This window comes from Amblyomma americanum, chromosome 3 (assembly GCF_052857255.1).
Source record: "Amblyomma americanum isolate KBUSLIRL-KWMA chromosome 3, ASM5285725v1, whole genome shotgun sequence".
NCBI lineage: Eukaryota > Metazoa > Arthropoda > Arachnida > Ixodida > Ixodidae > Amblyomma > Amblyomma americanum.
The window spans coordinates 3,276,157-3,298,565 of record NC_135499.1 but is presented as its reverse complement, the minus strand read 5'-3'; the positions used below and the strand labels follow the sequence as shown (position 1 = coordinate 3,298,565).

Sequence of the window (22,409 nt, the reverse complement as noted above, 5' to 3'; positions counted from 1 at the left end):
AATACATCTCTTATTCCTATCGACTCTCCCTTAGAAATAGTCTGGGTTTCTGCTCAACTTGGTCATATGCTTTGCATTATAGGCGCCTGTTATAGACCACCAAGTAGCCATCCTGAGTTTATTGAACTGTTAAACGACGCTATCGAGCAGATCCTTGCCAAGCACCCGAATTGCCTCCTATTTCTAGCTGGTGACTTTAACTTTCCTGCGATTAACTGGACGACGCTAACTGTTGAGTCCGATAGTAACCGACAAGAGAACATTAACTTCCTTCATTTACTTCAATATCACCAGCTCACCCAAATTGTTCACGAGCCCACTCGCGGTAACCATATCCTGGACCTTATCCTAACAACCCATCCTGAACTATCAGACATCCACGTCTTAGAAGAAATAAGTGACCACAAAGTTGTGCATTGTTCTCTTCTAATTCTACGGACAGACAAAACAAAAACCAAGAAGCTTATCTACAACTACGCACGTGCGGATGTTGAAAAAATGAACCTGTTGCTGGAAACTTTCACAAGCAGTTTTCAGGCCAATTTTCATAACCGCACGACTAATGAAAATTGGAAGTTGTTTCGTGAGAAACTCAGAGAAATTGAAGATTCATGCGTGCCAAAACGAATGATAAGCACACGTACTAACGATCCTTGGTTCACCGCAGATGTCAATAGGGCACTAAATAGGAAGAAAAGAGCATTTAGAAAAGCGGTTCGATCAAAGGAAGCTACAGACTGGGAAAGCTACAAAAACATTTCCAAAATAGCTGAGAAACAAATTTCTGAAGCCAAAGACAAATACTTTAATTTTACACTTCCTAGTTTGATCAGAACTGACCCCAAGAAATTTTGGAACACTGTTAACCCTAAAAGCGCTAGTACGGTTCCTGTTCTTTTGGATGTAAACGGCAGCCCCCTACCTATAGAACTATGTGCAGAGCAATTCAATAGCCACTTTTCACAAGTTTTTACGGACGAATTGGCCATTTACAATCCTCTCCTGCTTCCTGAGGCCCATATCCAGATTCCCTTTTCACCCATTCACATATCTGCGCTTGGCGTGGCTCGTGCAATTGAACGCCTACCTCACCACACTAGCCCAGGGCCCGATGGTATCAACGCGAAACTGTTAAAGATAACCTGCCAGCACACAGCTTTCCTGCTATTTCTCATTTTCCAGCAGTCACTCGATACGACATGTGTGCCAGAAGATTGGAGGTCCGCTTATGTAATCCCGGTATTCAAATCTGGAGACAGGTCCGTTCCTAATAATTACAGGCCGATTTCACTAACCTCGATATGTTGCAAGGTACTCGAACACATAATATACACTAACATTATGACTCATCTTAACCAGAACAACTTGCTTCATAACAACCAGCATGGCTTCCGCAAACATTTATCGTGTCAGACACAGTTATTTGAGTTAATAACGGACCTTCATCAAGCAATCGACTCTTCCCTCTACATTGACTCCATCTTCATTGACTTCTCTAAAGCCTTTGATCGCGTACCTCATAACCACCTGATGATAAAAATACGAAACCTGCAGCTGGACCAACATACCACGCAGTGGATTAACGCATTTCTAACAAATCGCTTTCAGTCAGTTAAGTTAGGGAGCTTCTCATCAAGACGTACAGGTGTTGATTCAGGAGTTCCCCAGGGTACGGTGCTGGGTCCACTGCTTTTCTTAATATATATTAATGACATCACGTCGAACATAACATCCACAATACGATTATTTGCAGACGACTGTGTGATTTACCGAGCAATATCGAGCCCTTGCGACATCGTTGCTCTCCAGACTGATCTTGACGAGCTAACTCATTGGTGCGACAGGTGGCAAATGGTAATTAACGCAGATAAAACTAAACATATTAAGTTTACTTCCACTGCTAGCCCGAGTCCTAATGCCTACACAGTTAATAATACTATCATTGAAACTGCAACGTCGGTAAAATACCTCGGTGTAAATTTTAACTCTAATTTATCCTGGAACACTCATATTGAACTGATCACTGCCAAAGCCTTAAAAAAACTTGGTCTTCTTAAACGCCGACTACACCTAGGCAACCAGGACACAAAACTGAATGCATTCAACATGCTAATCAGGCCTGCGATCGAATACGCGTCAGTGATCTGGAACCCTCATCATACCTATCTTATTAACATGTTGGAATCCATACAAAATAAGGCTGCTCGATTCATCCTTTCCCGTTACTCTAGATACCAAAGTGTAACAGCACTGAAAACATCGCTCCATCTCTCGCCTCTGGTCATGCGCAGAAAATTCAGCCGCTTATCTTTTTTCCACACTCTTTACCACAGCAACACACCATTTGCAAGTTCACATCTTCTCCCGGCACCGCACACATCGGCTCGTGTAGACCATATCAAGAAGACTAAACCCATTTTCGCTCGGACAGAACGATACAAGTACTCACCTTTGGTCCTGGCTATTGAAGAGTGGAATTCGCTTCCGTCTAGCATTGCGAATATCACTGGAACATCGTCATTTCAAACAGCTCTTTGGTCATACTTAGAAAATTCCAATATAGAATGATGTGCGTTTCTTGTTTTGTGCGTTTTGTTTGCTTCAGTGTGTGCGTGTCGGCCCAAACGTTCCTCGAAATGTTAGATGCCATCCTTGTAACTTCTGAAGGTGTAATTTTTGTTATTTTGATTTGTGGGATTTGTTACATGTGCATTTTTCCAAGCATCTGTTCATAGCCACTTTTTCCTATTATCTTGTACCCTACTTCTTAACTTGTTTATTTCTGTGTTCAGCCGTTTATGTTTTGTGTTGTATATTTAAGTTTTCCTTGATGAATCCCCCCCTATGTAATGCCCGCATTGGGCCTTTAGGGTATTGAAATAAATAAATAAATAAATAAATAAAATCACTCTAATCAGCGCTGTGCGCTCTTCCCGCTTCTTTGTATTATATGACGTTAATATGTGTCTATAGACATGTTTCTTCAGAGAATAAACAGTTGTTAGAAAGCGCTTCGTCCTGTGTGCGCGTCCCTTTCCGTATGTTGCTAGCGCTCACCAATACCTTCATGGCTGTATTTCCAACTAGCCCCAGTAGTAACTCTCTTTACTGTACTGTAATATACGGGTTCAATCGGTTTTTCCTCTTTGTTGGATTGGTTGGCTTTGCTTAAGCTGCGACAAAATTGACTCGGATAGATATACCTGAAAATGATCTATCTGAAAATGAGTGAAAAAAACATTCGCTGAGGGCATTTTTATAACACGACTTGGCCACGGCACGTTTCACCAGTTTTGAATGCGACAGCAGAAACGAAAAGTTGTTGCTTCGCAGCTCGTAAGCCCCGTGGCTTTGGCATTATTCTCCACTAGTTAATCTTAGTGGATGAAAATAATGAACCACGATATCTTATATCAGTGGCATGATAATGCAGAAATCATACATATTAGTGTCTGAGAGGCTAAGAAACAAAACGAAAGCTTTGGAGTATCTTTGACACTTCCAAATGGCGCTTGAGCCTTTAACCTTTCACTGAGCATTCCAAACCCCTTCTTTTTACAAGAAAATCTCATCCTCCCAGGTAGTGAAAGGAGATACTAAGCACATCACCGCCCCAGAATCCCGCCTTTTTGAATATACCTTTGATTTCTGATTTTGTGCTATTGCGGGGTGTCCTTGAAATTTATTTAGTTTCAAAGGCAATTTTTGGCCCCGTTTGTGTTACATTCTGCTCATTGTGCCAATTCTGTGTATATTTTTGATTTGCTGCTTCCGCAAGAGTAAACAAACCAGAGGCTGGTCAAGCTCTCCGGGAGCAGCTCTTTTTCCCGCCGTCCTTCCGTCGCATATGTACGAGAGCAAATAAACATAACCGTCAGCAAATGTCCTAAAACCTGGCTAATTTTGGAATGCAACAACGTCATGGTGGATTCGCTCTGACATTCGCCAACAAAGGGAGACGCTTCTGAACGAGTAGTGCCCACCGCACCTCGCGGTGCCGGTGCTGTGCTACAAACAGGTGCGCGCAATAGGGCTCCCAGATGCCAATAGGCTGCTTAACTACAGAGTACAGTAAAAATATAACCAGCGATCCGAACTCCGTCACTTCCGGCTTGTTCTTCTCTGTGGTAGCTCGACGGAAGCTTATCTTGCACGACACTTGCTTCTTGCTGCTATTCGCTCACCTCGCTGTCGACAAAGCTTTGCATCGGGTCAGGTCTGAAACTGTCCGAATCTGGGCGGGCATTCCATGGTCTTTCATATGGGTTCAGCCTTTCGCCCCGCACTCTCCCTCCGCAGATGCGGCGCCTTCGCTCGTTCATGCTCCAATGTACCAAGGGCGTAAGAAGAACAGCCTACACTACGATATTTCAACAGTACATGCTAGACACGCACAAAGGACGAGAAAACAGACACATGGGGGCAGAAGTGCGACTTTATTTGTGAAAGACGCCAACCACTACATATATGCTCTCAGGCAATCGCCTACCAAGAAAAAAAACAGAATCAGAGCACGTGTCAAGCCACAAGAGAGATAAAAAAGCGAAAAATATTTTTCAACTCTTAAGCATACAATAGACAGCGAACCAAGCCCAGGGAAACAACAAAGATTGCAACAAGCAGCGAAAAGAATTCCTTTCACTTCCCCTATTTTCTGAGCAAAAATCAGTATGCACAAGATTCAGTACAGCGAAAAAAAAATCTCTTTAAAAGAGATAAAAGCAACAAGCAAGCGAAAAATGGAAGGGTGAAGATGATTGAGACGAAAAATGTGATGTGTGTGATAGGCAACAATTAAAACGGCTATAGGAGAAGTCATCGGAAATGACGAGATGTGAAAAAAAGAAGTTTAAAACTTTGAAGACTGGAATAGAAAAAATAAGGGATGCAAAGACATTTAAAAAAATGGAGAATGAAAACCTATTGCAAAAACCAGGTTAAAATAACAAAGCCAAACAGGAATGCGATCTCTGTTTGAAAGGCTAACGGAATGCGTACTCTTGAGGTTTGAAATCTTGGCTGCTTCTATTATTTCGCGAGTCAGGTGGTTGGGGAATTTGTTCAGAATTGTTGTTCTTTCAAACATAGGGCAGCATTGATGGTTAGAGCTTTGTTTCCTGCAGTGCACAGGAAAGCTCCCGAGTGATGATCCGGTTAGATCCCTTCGATGTTCCAGTGATCTCTCGTTGATAAATCGACCTGTTTGACCGACGTACATTTGTCTTCTCTTTGTTTCCTCGTCGTCTGCCCGTGTCTAGCATGCGCTGTTGAAATATCATGCTAAACCAGCTAGCCCGTCAGATTGACCTCTTCATGTCTACACCAAGTTGCTATTTTGTACAGAATGGGCCAGCAAGTTACACAACATCAATGAGTCATTCCTAGGAAGTGAAAGGCTTCCCGCTTTTGCAGAGGAGCAACTTCGTCGGTGAAGGTTTGCATGGTCTGGGCGTCTGCCTCGGCTGCGGGAGGTGGTTGGTTCGAAACCCACCGCCGGACACCCACCGGTAAAAATGGGTACAAGCCACCCCCGGCCCGGCGCCCGGCTTCTCCAGGGGTGTGCGCTTGGAGGAGGCTCCGCGAAGCCCGCTACGCCCCTTCGGGGGCAAACCCAGTTTCGAACAACCCAGCCTGCAAAGGTGGTTCGTGTTTCACTCCCAAGTGAAGAGTTCGACTCAAGGCTCGTCCGACAAAGTCGGACAGCCGAACAGCAAAAGTCGGACAGCCGAAAAACCGGACTAGCCCATGACCGTAGTGATACTCTGAATCGCGTCTGACGAAGGACCTTAGTGTTGAACTTGACGCTGGTTCGAGCGTACGAGTCTTGAGTCGAACTCTTCACTGGGGAGTGAAACACGAACCACCTTTGCAGGTTTAGTTGTTCGAAACTGGGTTTGGCCCCGAAGGGGCGCAGTGGGGTTTGCGGAGCCTCCTCCAAGCGCACACCCCTGGAGAAGCCGGGCGCCGGGCCGGGGGTGGCTTGTACCCATTCTAACCGGTGGGTGTCCGGCGGTGGGTTTCGAACCAACCACCTCCCGCAGCCGAGGCGGACGCTCAGACCACTAGGCCACAACGAGAACGGTGGCCTGCCAGCCATGACCGCTGCATCCTTGGGGCAGAGCCAAAGCGCGACGATAGGGTGCGGCCACGTTGGCCAGATCCCGAAGAGACTTTCATCTGCACGTCTATCTGCAACTACTCTCGCTGTTCTCATGAGAGAGCTTCCCACTCGCACAGTCGGCACTGTTCCGACGGTGGCCACGTGGAGACAGAGGGAAAACATTCTCCAGCCTTGGCTGAACCATGTGCGCACTAGCGCAAAATGAGTTCTTCACACTGGTCTCCATTGAGGAACAAATCTAACTGTACAGCGCGATGAACAATGTCATGGACCGAGAGTGTGTGTCATTTGTAGTTGCATCGTGACTATTTCGAGACAAAATTTCGAGAGAAAATTGACTGGATAGAGACTATGCACAAAGCACGAGCAGAGCTGAAACACAAGCCTATCGTCTGACACGGAACATTCTCGAGCGGCCCTGCATTTGAGCTTGAAATTGTGGACAGGCGTGAGTGATTGGCCAAAATTGGTCATGACGCAGCAGTGCAGCGAAACGAAGTAAAGGAGGGATCATATATTTCGGATTCAGGCGGCCAAAGAAAAACCATAAAAAACGGTTAAGTTTGGTATAGCGGACTTTACGCGATTGCGAGCTTAATGGAATAACAGGTTCGACATCACACCTTCACCCATCATTGATGCCCTGGGGCAATAAATTTCGCTTTCAAAAAAAAAAAGTAACAGGTCCAAAGTGCGCATGCGCAGAACGATAACGTGGCAGTAGCTTTAGCGCACGCACGCAATTTTGAGAAGTCAGCGTTGGGGATTTTGAGCCGTACGCACAAGATGGCAACGCCCGTGCGGTCCGGGCTGGCAGTTTTACCGATAACTGCTTATTTGTTGCCATTCGTTACGAATTATCTAGCTTCGACGTCAAACTGCGAGCTGTAATTGAGCCCGGTTTTTTTAATACACTCTCGATTCTGGCGCACCGAGAACTAATGAGTCCTCCAGCTGCGCTGCAACCGTGCGCACAACCGCTCACAAAAAAACAGAAATAGGTTTCGAGCATTTTCATGGTGCTTTATGCATTTGAACAATATGTCGACGGAAAGCACAGCGAAAAAATTATGGTATGCTTTTAATGTAGTTAAACCGAGTAAACGTGCGAAATCATATGTGTAGCCTGGTCGCTGGGTCGCCGGCGCGCCTGGCGACGATATTGGACTCAGGTTAAGGTCTCAACGAGGTTGAGCTGAACTGATCTCTTCGCGCCGCAGATGGATGTTGATGACGATGGCGATGCGCAGTGCACATTGCGAGAGTGTGCCGCCGTTAGCATAGTGCTCTCGTGCAGTGGCCTCCAAAGCTGATCTGTACGTGCCGCCGCGGGTTCGTAAACCAAGTCGCGGCAATATTTACTTCATTAATGTGCAAGCATGATACGGCTGATGAGGCGCAGATGGCGGTTAGTCTTCATGCTACTCCCAGCGTAGCGGTTCGAGATGCGCCACTGTTTCTGTAGGTATACGGCGACCCGTGTTGGTTTCCGGAGGAGCGTCCCGCAGTTAGCGCGATGTTCCTCGGAACTTAGCCGACCGAACAACTCGGGGGTTGCTAGGCAGCTGCACAAGATCCTACGTACGGTGGCAAGGTTCTGAGCTTTAGAGTACTTTCGCACTACAATAAACTTTCTCGGCGATCACACTCAAAGCGCAAATACCGAACTTAAGCGCAGTTATCTGGAATCACGGTCCGCCGTTGACACGCGGCTTGCCACAATTGTGGGTTAAGGTGCAACGAAAGAAGTGACGCGCTGATCCGGAGAGAAACAGCATTTTCATTTTATTTCATTTTATTTCCTTAAAGGCCCCATGACTGGGGTATTACATAAGGGGTGGGAACTAATAATAAAAAAGGAATCTTACGACTGCACATATTTTTTTATATTATCAATGAACTTGGATGAAGGTGATGGTGGCAATGTCGCCTGGAAGGCCGTTCCGGTCTGCAGCTGTTCGGGGAAAAAAGGAATTGGCGAAGGTGACAGTGCGCAAGAGAGGACGGGCCGCATGAAAATGATGACTGGTGCGGAGTGCTTGGGGGGGGGGGGGGGGGGGGGTATAGTATAAGGAGCGGTGCGCATAGGGCTATTGAAGATTTTATGAAATAAAGATAAGCTGGAAGTGCGGCGACGGAGTGACAAGGACGGTAAACCGGATGCCGTTTTCAAGGCGGAAACGCTAATGTCATAAGCATAGGATGCGTGAATAAGCCTGGCCGCGCGATTTTGCACGAACTCAAGAGAATTAATGAGATAAGCTTGATGGGGATTCCAGACTGGCGATGCAAATTCCAACTTTGACCTAACGAACGATTTATATGCTAGTAACTTTAAACGTTGAGGAGCGTGATGAAGATGTTGTTTTAAGAATCCTAACGTTCTTTTAGCTGACGATATTGTGTTAGTGACATGCAAACTCCAGGAAAGATCACTAGAAAGTGTTACGCCTAAATACTTGTAGGATTGAACTGGTTCTATGGTATCTTGCAAATATCTTGCAACACAGTGTCCACATCGCCGTCCGACGGCGCCGTCCGGTGGCAGCACTACCTCCACCGGCGAATACATTGTCTCGCCGCCCGCAAGCCATCCGTGCCAAGGCTACATATCTGCAGCGAATCCCTGGTGGCAGCGTCAGAAAACGGTTAGAAATTTTCGTCTTCTCGTAAGTAATAAGCCCTAGGATAAGGGAATGTCAAAGATGATTCCTCCTTGAGGATCGCTGACCTGCACCGAGTTGTTGGTAGAAGGGATAACTACGATACAAGCTAGTTTTATGTTGATAGCGAGAGCCTCATGACAGAGAGCCTGTGAGAGCCTCATTGTGAACAAGGGCCCCGTATGGGACCCGAAACGTCATTTTTCATCTTTCGACTTGGTCAGTGACCCAATTTTCATTTGTGAATAAATCATGCTTCGCCCTGACCAGACGGTGTTCCGTCGAACCTTGGACTATATAGAGAGATCTAAAATCCCGATAAAACCATCAACTGGTACTTCGTATCTTAAAACCATCGCATTGAGGCAGTCGGAGAACTTAGAAAAGACATGGTGAACCTGCTACTAGAAATCGAGGTTTTCACATTAAAAAAACACAACGTAGTCGTCCACAAATCTAAAAACTACACATACACCCAAACACCGGACCCTTCAAGACACACTTTCAAACGACTGTTGCGTGAGCCAAGGAACATGTCACTGGGTATTGGGGCTAAGCATGATCCAATGCAGATACCATCCTTCTGAAGGTAGACACCCCCATTCCATTCAGCAAAAGTTTAATCTAGATAAAATGACAGAAATTCGAGGAAACTACTTGTCATGCCGCACTCATTCTGGAATGCCACAACACCGTGCTTATGAATAAAATTACTCACGGACGACATAATATCTGTTTGAGGAATTGTGTAATTTATAGGTTTTAATTATTTTCTAAGTTCTCCCAGTGCCTCAATTCGATGGTTTTAACGCAGGAAATACCAGTACGTGGTTTTATCAAGTTTTTATATCTCTCGCTTCATTTCACTTCATCCCACATGTGCTGGGCTTTTCAGCCCTGTGGTCACAAACCCATTCTGCCATATTCATCTGCACATTCAAAACTCGTGAAAAAAGCAATTGTGGATTCTTTTTTTAACAACGCAATGCAAAAGGCAAAGTAGGTCGCCTAACGCAGCCGATTACCTTTCGGATGTTGGAGTTTCCGTAGCAGAAGAAATGCAGAAAAAGTTTAGGACAGGAATGAATGAAAAACTAATAATTACAAAAATAAAAGAACGATTGCTCTCGTGCCATATCTGCACCAGGAGTCACACAACCAAGGGAGAGTTGGAAAGAGTTCGGGAGTCGACGTTAATTTTTCGGCGCCGAGGCGACTGCATAGTCTAGTCCGGAAAGTGAATTCCCCGAACAGTGAACCTCAACTCAGCTCAAAGAAGCGCGCTTAGCATTTCCTCTCTTGCCAGGAAGGAGTGGTTTATTCCTTGGCAGAGTCCTGTGGGAAGAAGTACTTCGGCCAAACTGACCGGAGTCTTAATGAAAGATTAAATGAACACGAATACAACGTCTCACGTATTGCCACCACACGGCACTTGGCAAAGAACTTCAGAGACTGCAAGAAAGATGAAATTGATGATGAATATAATAATGGCGAGCCACTATATGAGGACTGCGCTGTGATAGGAAGAAACCGTGATGCTTTGGCGACAGAAATCATCCAAGCACTGATGATAACAAGGCTTAACTAGGAATATATCAGCACGCCCTCGATAGCTTTGTCAGAGAAAGAGCCTATCGTGAAAGCGAATGTTGACATGTACCAGTTGTTTTTTGAAGGCCGCAGTTTCGTATGCATGAGCTGCATCTTCTCATTCCCTATTCTGGCCCCTAGTGGGGTATTTATACTGACTGGTCAGCGTTGTGTTCTGTCGTCCTCTTCTGTCTTTCTTGCGTGTCCGCTGCTTTCTTAGAAAAATTGCAGGGGACACTCAGGCTCCGCCTTGAGGGTATGACGCGATAGCGTAATGGGTTAATTCTCACATATGCAGAAGGTCAGAAGTGCTGCCAGGCGCCTTGCCGAAACGCGCGGGACTCAAGTTGCGGTCATAGTTCGTCGGCACATCGTTCTCGGCAAACCCGATGCCACGAACGCCAGCAGAGCTTCCGCGCCGAACGAACGGGCAGCAAGACGCAAGCTTCGTGGTGAACGCGCCTTGGATGTGCACTGCGTTGTTCGCCGCTCACCGCGTGATTCCAGCGTCCCCGCACGGCACCACTGCGCCCGAACGAGACGAGTGGGAGGCGCTGCCGTCGCGCGCTATCTGTTGGGGTAGTGGCGTACATTGCGAGTGGTTTTAGTGTATGTCGCCTGATAGCGCTACGCGCGCCTCAAGCGAAGAGGACAAGTAGCAAAAACGCACTTTGCTACTCGCTTAACTGTGTCTTCTGTAATTTCCATGCTCATAATTACTAATATACACCACAGTATATCTCTCTGAAGCACCCTTCTAAGACAACACCGTACTCACAAGACCAGCCTTTGTTCATTCAAAAAACATTGAGCTGGCGTGGCGGAGCGGTTAGCGTGTTCGTCTCGCACTCCGCATGCCCTGGCTCGATTCCCCAGGTGGACCAATTTCCTCCTCGGTTTTATTTACTAATGCTTCTGAGATTTTCCGCTCACGGCCCACGCCGCCGCCGCCGCCGACTTTTCAGCGACACGGTGCCCTTATCGCCATCGCGTTAATGTGCGTTCAGTTGTTGTTGTTGTTATCCTCATACTATGGCACATGCCCATATGGGGGATTGGCCAAGAATTGGGGGGCACAGAGTTTTTCAGGTAAATATTTCCTGGACGAAAATAAAATGAATGTCGATATCATCGTTCGCTTCTTGATTTCATCAAATCAGCCCACATTTTTTCATTTATTTAAGCATCTTACTCATCTTTCACTTCATAGTTTTATGCCCTGAGGCAATAAACATCGCTTCAAAAAAAATAAAAAATAAAAAATGAATGGTAAGGAAGGAAGAAGTAAAAAAAAGGAACAACGTAATGAAACGGTAAATGCATAACGCACGCAGGAGATCGAGACTAATGCTTATAGTCGAGTAGTTAAATGATAATGATAATTGTAAGAATAAAAATCACATTGAAAAAATAAAAAAATAACAAGGTAGCCGACATGATTCCATTAACAAATTTTGGACGGCGGTAAAAACAGTCCTGTGGCTGTACCAAAGTATGATGGCTCCAAACGACAATATGACTGGGCTGCTCAAACAAAGGCCAAGCTGTTGTAGTGGTTTCTCTAAAAGCCGTTTCTCATCATGGTGTATCGGCGACAAAACAACAAAAAATGGTCTATTGTTTCGTGCTCACCAGAGAATACACAGACGGGATTAAGCGCAAACCCAGACCTGTGCAAATAAAAATTTATGGGTGGGATCCGGCAGCGGAGCCTTGATAGAGATACCTCAACCTGTCGTGAATGGAATGCTTGCCTGCTCCACGAATACCTCAGGTGCAGGCAATCATCAGATCTTAAAAGAGATCTAGTTGTCATTCTTAACAAATTCTGTCTCCGAAACCTCGCTGCTGCAACGTATGCTGCAGCCGGAACGATAGGTAGCACGGCGCCATTGAGGGGCGCCTTTGCCAGGCAGTCCGCAACTTCATTGGCTGTCACACCGCTATGACCTGGCACCCATATCATATGAGCAAGGCTCAAATGCGGAGGGAGTAATGAATTGAAGGTGGTTAGGATTGATGAATCTACAGCCGAAGCAAGGGAAGAACACAAAAAAAAGAGAGACTGTAATGACAGCCACTGAAGAGAAAGCTGGCTCTAGTTTGCGAAGAGCAAGCACCACCGCCTGAAACTCCGCTTGGAAAATTGGGGTGTAGTCAGGAAGCCGCACAGAAAAAAGACCAATCTAGAAGCGGGAAATATATTCCCGCCCCTGCCTTTTCATCACATTGGGAGGCGTCAGTAGCTATAGTTAAGCTAATAGGTAGGCTTTGTAAATGGTCTTCTAATATTCCATTTAAAATGCGGGGTGGTAAATGCTTAGCGTTTTTCGCGAAAATGTCATCACAGGCAATTTCTACACAGTACACACTGTTTTTTTATCGGAAGGATGTTATTCAGCCCCTGATAGCACCAAGCATTTCTTTCATAAAACAATTTTTTGTTCGCAATTTCGCATCCTAAATTTGAGATGCAGTCTTGCTGATCTCATCAGCCAGCTAGAAATTATTGAAAAAAATATCTAACTATCCTGATTAACACATTCCGAGCCAGTTTGTAGTTGAGTGGCATAGAATACTACTCAAAACACAACATAAAGGGGAACACGAGACACAGACGCTGACTAACCACTGAAATTTAATGTTCTGACACCTCGGTAAATATAGAGAAAGCATCAAAGCCAAATTAACAAAGTCAGATAGCCAGACACCGGAAACAGGAACCACAGGAAGAGCAGAATCACGCATCTCCCGATTGAAAGCGCAACTAATTTATCCAGAAGGGCTGTGGTATTTTAAGCTCTTGATATTTGCGGACTCAATGAAGCGAATTTATGATAGATCCTATACAGTTTGTGTAAAATGTTACTAAAAATTATTTGAGACATTTGTCTGGGTCATTGTGCCCGGCTACGAAGCTGGAATTTCCACTTTAGTCGGCCATCCCCGCTTGGAGAGACCGGCGTCACATGGCAGCGTTCTTCCTGCTCAGAATGCATGCCGCAGACGAGACATCGCGTGGGTGGTGTGAACAGGCGTTTCACGCCGATGGTTGGTTGAGGCAGCTGGGCCCGCAACGTGAACTCTGTATTGCAGCATTCGCAGGCACTTGGTCACTCAACATTGCCGAACACTAATCCTGCGATAGAATGCTATGCCAAAGCATGCCCCTTTCTTGCGCCAGAGTAAGTGGCTGCATGTCTCTCGGTTTTGATGGCCATCTTGCCAATCACGCGTCACGACGTTACGCCGTCACGACTAGCGTCATCCATTCGATAGCAGAGGTGAAAAAGTCATTTCTTTTAATTTCAAACTGCTCTGCGAAACGGCGAGGTTTGGCCAAGCAGCAACGCTGCGAGAGTAGAGGACCATGTATTTAGCCTCAATGCCGAGTCGAAATGGATACCATTGCAGGTGACATCGGAGCAGTAAGCGTACCAAACTGGCCACGCGCATCGGCACTGGACGATGGCCATGCATGCGGGAGAGGACCCTGACTGCGTTGTGCTCACCTCGACCGTGACTGTAATCCATGCTCTTTAAACAACCTTTGACCATGCGTGTAACGCGTTCCGACGTGTTTTTTTTTTTTGTGGTACGTTTTCTGCGCAAACTTTCTGGGAGAACACCTCCCAAACTCTCGCTGGTCTATACTTCAGTCCACACGATAATATTCGTGCTAGATTTCTTGAGCGTCCTAGTTGCATAGGGCGCGGAAAAGATGTTCTCGAAAATCAAACACCGCTTTCCTGGACATCACTAAGTAGCATCAGCGCTGGGACGACAGTAGTGAACGTCTCATGTGGTTATTTTCACTTCCACGTGTGAGAAAACTCAAGTGTTTGGTGAGATCCTGCAGAAATAATGCGATAATGGTGACCTACCCTTTATTATTAGCGCTGCGAACTTCCAAATGTACTCCTGAGGCCGCATCTGCTAGTTAGGAGTGCCTTAAAAATTGGTCTGCGCAAGATTGCAAATGCAAGCTGTAATTTTTTATGCTTAGCGCCATGGGACACGTATTGGCGGCCCAGAAAACAACTGCCGTGTGAGGAACCAGAGCAGGCTCCCTGATGAAGTTCATTGCACAGCTTGCCACACGTGCGCAACTCAGACTCGGCACACTGTTCTGAAGGCGGATGCGGTGCGGTTGCGGCAAAGTCCACCTCAACATGAAGTAGCAACGCGGCCCTGCATATGCCTACGGGAGGCTTCAGTTCAGTAGGTGAACTTAATACGCGAATTATTTTCTTATTATATTTATTTCTGGCTTCAAGTCTATGCACACATTACTCATATAGTATCTCGGGGCCGAGATTCATCATGGTGATGATGATAAATATCGGGCCTTCCAAAATAAGCGTGCTGAGAACAGACAGAGAGTCGTATCTTTCACAAAGCTATTGCCATGTGCAGTGTAAGCAATGCATCAAGACCTTATCTCATTGAAACCACATGGAATGCCACATTGAGGCTAAAAGATGCGAATTAAGCGCAGAGCTCCTCCTGCATGAACGGTGCTGTATCGCTTGCACGTTATTGACGGCGACTATTTGGGACAACGCCTTAAAGAGACACTGAGGTCGATCTTGTCAATTTTTTTTCGTTACTAAAATCCGATAGTTCGGTACATTGTAGCTTTGTGGCCGCTTTACCGGCTGCGAAATATGCATTTATTGCTAGGAGATTCGGATTCCAAGATGAGAAACTTTTTCCCGCCGCTCGGGACTTTCTAATGAAGAATAGGAGAAGAGTGACGTAAAGCGGCGGAACCGGAAAAGAGGCATCCGTGACTGCTGGCCACAAGCACTGCGCTCCCGCCTAGGAGCAGCCAAAATGAACACTACTGCCCGCCGGACGTGGAAGGCCTCGGTTAACCGCCGTCGCTTCGCTTACGTTTGCGCCAGCGTTACGACGGATCCCGTTCCCGATTGCGACAGCAAAATTCTCGCAAAGAACTGCGTCTGCATTCAACGACCTCCACTTTTCAGGGCTGACGCGGCGCGACTAGCAATTTCGTCTTGACACCGAGGAGTCGGCAGCGTCACGACTGATGCGTAGCGACTTGTATGTGCGGGTATATTTAAATTCTATATTAATAGACTTCGTAGGGCTGGTTATGCAGCCCAGCGTTTTGTACGTTGACGAAGCGAACAGTGCGAACGGTGTGCTTGCTAACGTGAAGGCACGTTGAACGTTGGCTACACACAGATGTTTTTTCTAGTCACAATTGCGTGCCATTGCACGAACTTCGTCCGAGAAGCGATTAAAGAGGCACTCTTCCACACCGCCCTAGTAAGTTAAGGCGCATAACGAAACCATGTGGGCAAACAGAACGCATAGCCGCGAAGCACCCCAAAAACGTACCGAAGCTCAGCTGGCCGCCTGATGCGCCGCCAATTGCAGGTTTTCTTTGACTTTAGCCATCAAATTGTCTTTTTTGCGTGTTCCTCGCGTGATAAAAGTGCGCTAGTGGTTTCAAAACAAAACTTACATACTTCAATATTGACCAAACATGTAACCTTCATGCGCCTTCGTTAGCCTCATACATCTGTGGTGTTTACTTCTATTACATCATCAGGCTTGTACTTGCCAGGTTGGCTTGAGGTTCCAAAGTGCAAAAAAACAGCAACACGACAGAACACAAGCGCTTGTGTTCTTTCGCGTGTCTAATGTGTTTTTTTTTGTGCTAACGAACCACTTGTGAATTACAGACCATCCCGAACAATCACCCTTCTGAGAGATTGACCTGTGGCGGCGAAACCTGTATTTTAGTTCTTGCTCTTTTCTGCTTTACAAGAGCGTTGTTTTAAGAAACGCTGGTGTTTTTATGTTAAGGTTTACCTCACGAAGGGTTTTCTGGCGGGCTAGTTGGTGCTTCTCGTTCATGATTAAACTGCGCGAAAGAAACAGGGACAAAGGCAAGAAAACACGTACCCACACAGAGCGCAGACTTTCAACTTTTATTCGAAAAACGCTTTCGAGCATTCCTTTTAAATGCACCAGCCCACCACGTGAGACAACCCCGATCCAACACAGCAGATAAGTTTAACAGTTGAGTAGAGCCAATCTGGAGAACCAGCCTAAAAAAACCCAAATGTATGCGTGCCTAATCACCCCTGATACCTAGATAAAAGGAGAGGGGAACATAAAACCTGACGGTGAAACCAAAACTTCAAAGAGAACGGAAACGAAGACGGCCTAACCATGTATTACGAGCGAAAAACTTACTAAGCGACGGAATGAGACGTGAAAGCAACAGTAACAACGGTAAAAGATGAAGGTGCAAGCACTAAAAAGTAGGCAGAAAAGCATAAAAACAAAGCCATATGAATGATACAAAAGATTAACAACGAGGCTAAAACCATGAAACCGAGAGTGAACAATGGAAACAACAATAAACAAAGGTAAAGGCGACGCGAAAATGACAAAGGCTAAAACCAGGCTAAAATCTATGAAGAATGGAAAGAACAATTAACAAGAGTAAAGGTGCAGGGTTAAAAAGGACAGATTCAAGTTTTACTTTCTAAAAACGAGATTGATTTATTCGAAAGCACAATGGACTGTGTGCTCACACAATTGTTCGCATTCTTTGCGAATAAGAATGCCTCAGTTATTTCCCTTTCTGTTTTAGTTCTAGCCGTAGCGAGGAACTTTGTGCTTTCGAGAAACGGGTGGCAATCTCTTTTTTAGCACTTCTTACAATGTAAAGCTAAATTGCCTCCTGAGTTGGCAGACAGATTGCGAGCGTGTTCAGCTGCCCCCTCATTGAAGCATCGCCCAGTTTGGCGGATGTACATCTTTCCACAGGACAATGGAACCTGATAGATAACTTCTCTGGCACATTCTGAGTACTCAAGGCTGTGATTTAAGGTGCATCTTTGCTGTCTATCGTCTCTGTTCATTATAGCACACACTTTAGCGAGCTTACATGGCGCCGCAAACACGAGTTGGATGCCGTATCTTCCTGCAACTTTCTTTATATTGTGTGACCCTCGGTGCACGTAAGGCATGACACACACGGGTTTTCGTTCTTCGTTCGCTTGGCGGTTCGTATTCTTCATGCTCTGTAGCAAGCTTTCGCACACACAGGCTATCATTTGCCTTGGATACCCAGCAGCATACAATCTCTCAATCTGTCGGTTAAGACTTAAACTCATTTTGTGCTGACAAGACTTTTCTAGGGCGGAACGGCCGGCTAGGTGAACGATCGCTCTTTTTACCAACTTTAAATGTGCACTGTCATAGGGTAGAAACTGCTTGTTCATTCTGGGGTTGTAGGACCAACAGATATGTGAGGGCGTAAATTCTAGATTGATATCCAGAAACTGGATTTCGTTACCCTTAGGCAATTCATGCGTGAAATGAAGCCCTTTTCCTTCACACTTGAAAATATTGAGGATGCTACTCACTGAATCAGACAGACTAGAATTAGCAGAGAGGTTTACCATCACGAGATAGTCATCAACGTACCTAAAGATGCGCACAATATGTTGGTTGTAGAGACAGCACTGCAAACGCAGGTCAAAGGAAGAGAGAAAAATACTACATAAAACGGGTGCTACGGATGAACCAATGCAAATGCAACTTTTCTGAATGTAAAACTGTCCTTTGTGGCAGACTGCGGTCGAGGCAAGGTAAAATTTCAAAAGTTCAAGAAATTGTTCCAAGGACATGCTAACTGCGTTTCGGAAGCTGATTCCACCATATTCTTCTACTTGCTGCTTGACAGCTGCAAACAAGTCTTCATGCGTAATAGAGTAGAACAAGTCCTCTATGTCTATCGAGAACGCCGTGGTGGCCGATGTTATGTCATCCAGAGTGGAAAGAAGTTCTTTTGAGCTCTGCACTAAAAACGGATCTGGTCCCACAGCTTTGTCCAGGTGCCTCTTTAGAAGTTCCCCTACCATGCGCTGCTAGCTGTCCTTGTCTGAAACAATGACACGAAGAGGGCAATTCACCTTGTGGGTTTTTCCTTTGAAGAAATCGTGCAGGAACCAACTTTGATCTTTCTTGACATCTTTGGCTATTGATTCAAGCTGTACCTTCTTCAGAAGCTTCCTGGCAGCCTTCTTTTGTCTTTTTTCTCAACGAAGAACTTCAGGCCGCTAGAGTTTTGTGAATTATTTTTTTGGTAGATATTTGGTAGATATTTTGTTTCCTCGCACTAAATGATCAGTAATTCATTCCTAACTGGTTGCGCACTTTCGAAAACATTCGCACTTGTGCGGATGACCTAACGATAATCAACAATGCCGCCAGTGCACCCTCGAAAATGCTGCTATTCCTCCAGTATGCGCCCAGCTTGGTACGCATCCTTTTTCACCGCTACGATGGACAAAAAGCCAGCTCCTAAAAGTTCCGGCAAGCGCTGCATCCAAGCAGCCGTAGTGCGGAAGCTGAAGCATTACGAGTTGGAGTTTCTGTGAAGTGGTGGAGGTACGGCTTTCGCAATTTAGCCCGGCTTTATCGCTTCGCACTAGTGTGCGGCGCGTTACTACGGGCAAGAAGAGCAAAGAACTAGAGCTCAGTTACAGTGCACGCACTATGCCTCCACCCCGGTCATCGCTAGGGTGCGCACATGATGAGGCGATGAGGTCATGCTTATGAGTGAGCGCAATGAAATCGTCACTGATGCAGTAATGAAGCCCTCGGTCTGCAAATGACCCTCTGCTACTGGGTCAGCAACGCATCGTCAACGCGCATTCTGTTCTTCCGCCACTGAACTTGCTTTCGCCTTGCACATTCGCAGTGGTACTAATTAAGTCCTAATTTCCATTTCTGAGTCAGCTATCGTCTGCAGTTTTCGCGCACGATGGAGGAAAATTTGTTTCGTTTTCAAAGTGTTCGTTGAAACCTCATACTCATCTATCTTAATAGATGCTTAGTTCATTATCTCGGCGGCCAAAAGTGTCCCTGCATCCTTGAACTTGAGTTTACTCTCGTATTCCTCGCCTGTTGCCTCCCCTCACGGTCGAAGAGAAGTGAGATAAATTGAATGAGCTACGTCCCGCTCGGTAATTGTGCCTCTTGCATTTGCAGCACACTGAGTCGTGCAATTCGCTTCGCACGGAGAGTCTACTCACCTCACAGGCCAGGCATATCCGACAGCGTTCACAGAGTGCAGCACCCGCTGTCTGCAGACGAAGACCCGACCACGCAGAAAAGTGCACAGTTTTGTTTTCCCACACGGTGCTCAAGCGTCTTGCGCAACGGTGTTCAGTGCATATCCCAAGGTATCCAAGTCTCCTCGGCGTGCCACTTTCACTCACCAGAACCAGGGTCGATGAACCCACTAGGAACCACGCGTTTCGCGGCGAGCGCACTTTCCAGTAGCCCAGACAGCCCGGTCAGTTCCTCTCGGCGCAGCACCATTCGTCCGCAGCAGATGGGCCGCGCAACCTGGCCTTGCGTGCTGTGCCGCCGCCGGTGAGACGAGCGTGGTGCCGCCACTCGCGGCTCACCACTTTAAACGACGCGTCGCAGCTCGCTCGCGGAGAGGCCGGACCGGAGCAGCGCGTCCTCCATGCATGCGAAGTCGGGGCCCGGGCTGAGCGACGCGGCTGCTGGGTGGCCTGCGCGACTTCCCCAGCGGCGTGCACCGCCTCTCCTCCCTCCCGCGCGCATGCGCGGATCCTTCTTGACGTCATTGCAAGGGATCGGAATGAGAGAAAAAAAGAGGAGGCTCCCGGCGGCTCTCGCAACGGCACGCGCTTTCGCGCCAGCGTCTGTTTCACGTCTTCTCGCCTTTGCACTCGCAGCTGTTTTCGCGCGCGTTGTTTTCGTTTGGTTCCGGTGCCACCGCCGAATTTGATGGTGAATGTTACCTAATTATTTTGCGAGCCACACAAACGGGAATGGTTCCGTAGAGCAGCCGTTCTTTCGGTTTGTGTGGATTTTTATTTTAACGAGTCGCTCAACGGCAGTACACGTCGCCCGCCTTCAGGAACCCTTGGGAAGATTTATTATGGAATGAATAAATTCATCAAGCGTATTTTCTGCGCGAAAAGAAAGAAGACACCATAAAAGATGGTGCGAATTTCAGCACTAGCTGGATGCCTAAACCGTGTGACTACGGTGTTGTCATAAATCAGGCAGTTTCCTTTTCTTTTTTGGAACGTCTTTAGCGTGTACGTCCTCGTTTTTTAAAATGCATGAACTCAAATAGCAGTTATTGTTCTGAGTGTTACCAATGCGGACCCCTTAAAGCCGCAACAACTTTGAGAATGTCCTTGACTGAACAAGCAACGCATCTGAAGCGCGAGGGGCCTCATTGTGTTTCGGCGGCGCGGGCGAGCACCCTGGGCCAGTTTTCCCTTCTTCGCGGCATCGCACGTTCGGGTCCGCCCGCCATTCAAATTTTTTACGCAGTCGTTACTTGCGTTCTTCCGGCTGCAGCCTTGGTTGCCCACACGCCGCGCAGCGCTCGAGGCACGCGGGCGCCACTTCATTCTTCCCGGGCGACAATGTTCACCACACGACTCAGTTTCAAAGGGACAAATTGTCACTCCCAAGCAAAACTTGTTCACGCAAAAAGCGTACTGGCGCTAAAAGACGGGGATAACACACACAAGACAGGACTGGCGCCATGCCATGCTACAAACAACCAGCTCAAATCAAAGTCTTGTTAAAACTGGTTCTCGTGCCCATTGTGAACCAGTCGCCAATTTCGAGAGCGTGCACATGGCATGTTATTTCCATCTAAACCGGTAACTACGTCATTTTCGTGAAATATTTCCTTTTGGAGGTTACGGTCCGCTTCGAGTTAAGCCTCGTAGGATATGGTTTTTATTTTGTAGTGAAATTCAGGACTAAGGGCAATATTGTGTGAGGTTAATTATCACAGAAGACGAGAGCTGTGGAGTGTAACCAGACCATCCATACACGGAAACGCGCCGGGCCATCCAGAATTCTTAACACACACACAGGACTCAGTTCAAGGTTATAAACTTTCAGTGTATGCCCTGTGTACTCTGTTAGTAATGGCCTACGAGCACGCGGAAAAATGATCTCCCTGTCCTCCCTCCCTTTTCTATATCTCCTTCCGTTCCATCCGTTTCCTTCCCACTTATGATATGAAGGTAAAGGTTAAAGCACCCGTCCTCGGCCGTTGTAACCTGTTTACAACGCCCGAGGATCGGCGTTTTAACGATGAGTTAAAACATCAGAACAACTCCCGCTGCAGCGTTAATTTTACTCGTTATTACTGGAGCTTTGCCCGTGAAACGTGCCAGATGGGAACAGCGACCACCGCGTATTGTTTTGAAAAAAATTGGGCTAGTTGGCAGTTTTGTGAATAGAATTTCTATCAAGCATTTTTTTTTTCGAAAAAATTGTTTTGCTCAAGTTATTCTCTTTGAAGTGTCCGCGAATAAGCAAAAGCTGGTTGCAGTTAAGCATTTCTAATTCAAATGAGAAACTAATTATAATGACAAATCTTGTTTCAAAATATTTCACTTGCCATATTCTGTATGACTTCATTATTCAAACCGCACAAGAATATGCCACGCTTTGTGGGCAGAGTAAACAAACTAACAAAAGAAAACACGGCGTTCTTTGAATTTTTTTACATTAACGTCGTTATAACGACGCTATAACGACCTATTAATGTTCCAGGTAAAAATAACGTATTCTCGCTTTAACTTGTCGCCGCAGTTTAGGCTTTAAAAAAATGTAAAAATTTTAAACGCAGTACCTTTTTAAGAAAATAACTTACACAGTTTGTACAAAAAGCGGCTTTTTCTTCCTCTCCAGACCTAAATTAAGGGTCAAGGCCATCCAGTGGTAGCTCCAGAGGTACCCATGTGAGGTAGCTTGTAAACACTAGCTTTGTTTCTTTTTAATTCATCATCATCATCAGCAGCAGCAGCAGCAGCAGCAGCCTTACTGCACCCACTGCAGGGCAAAGGCCTCTCCCATGTCTCTCCAATTAACCCTATCCTTTGCCAGCTGCATCCACCCTTTGCCTGCAAACTTCTTAATCTCATCCGCCCACCTAACCTTCTGCCGCCCCCTGCTACGCTTACTTTCTCTTG

At 46.3% G+C, this 22,409-nt stretch overlaps 1 protein-coding gene across 1 annotated transcript in view; it reads right to left on the bottom strand.

Annotated features, from left to right (window-relative positions):
- The window catches only part of LOC144124420 (uncharacterized), a 662,500-nt gene extending 642,591 nt beyond the window's left edge, over window positions 1–19,909 (bottom strand). The window contains exon 1 of the mRNA XM_077657051.1: window positions 19,461–19,909. The gene's annotated coding sequence lies outside the window, so the exon portion shown is untranslated. The remainder of the gene's footprint in view (window positions 1–19,460) is intronic.
- Between the last annotated feature and the right edge of the window lie 2,500 nt (window positions 19,910–22,409).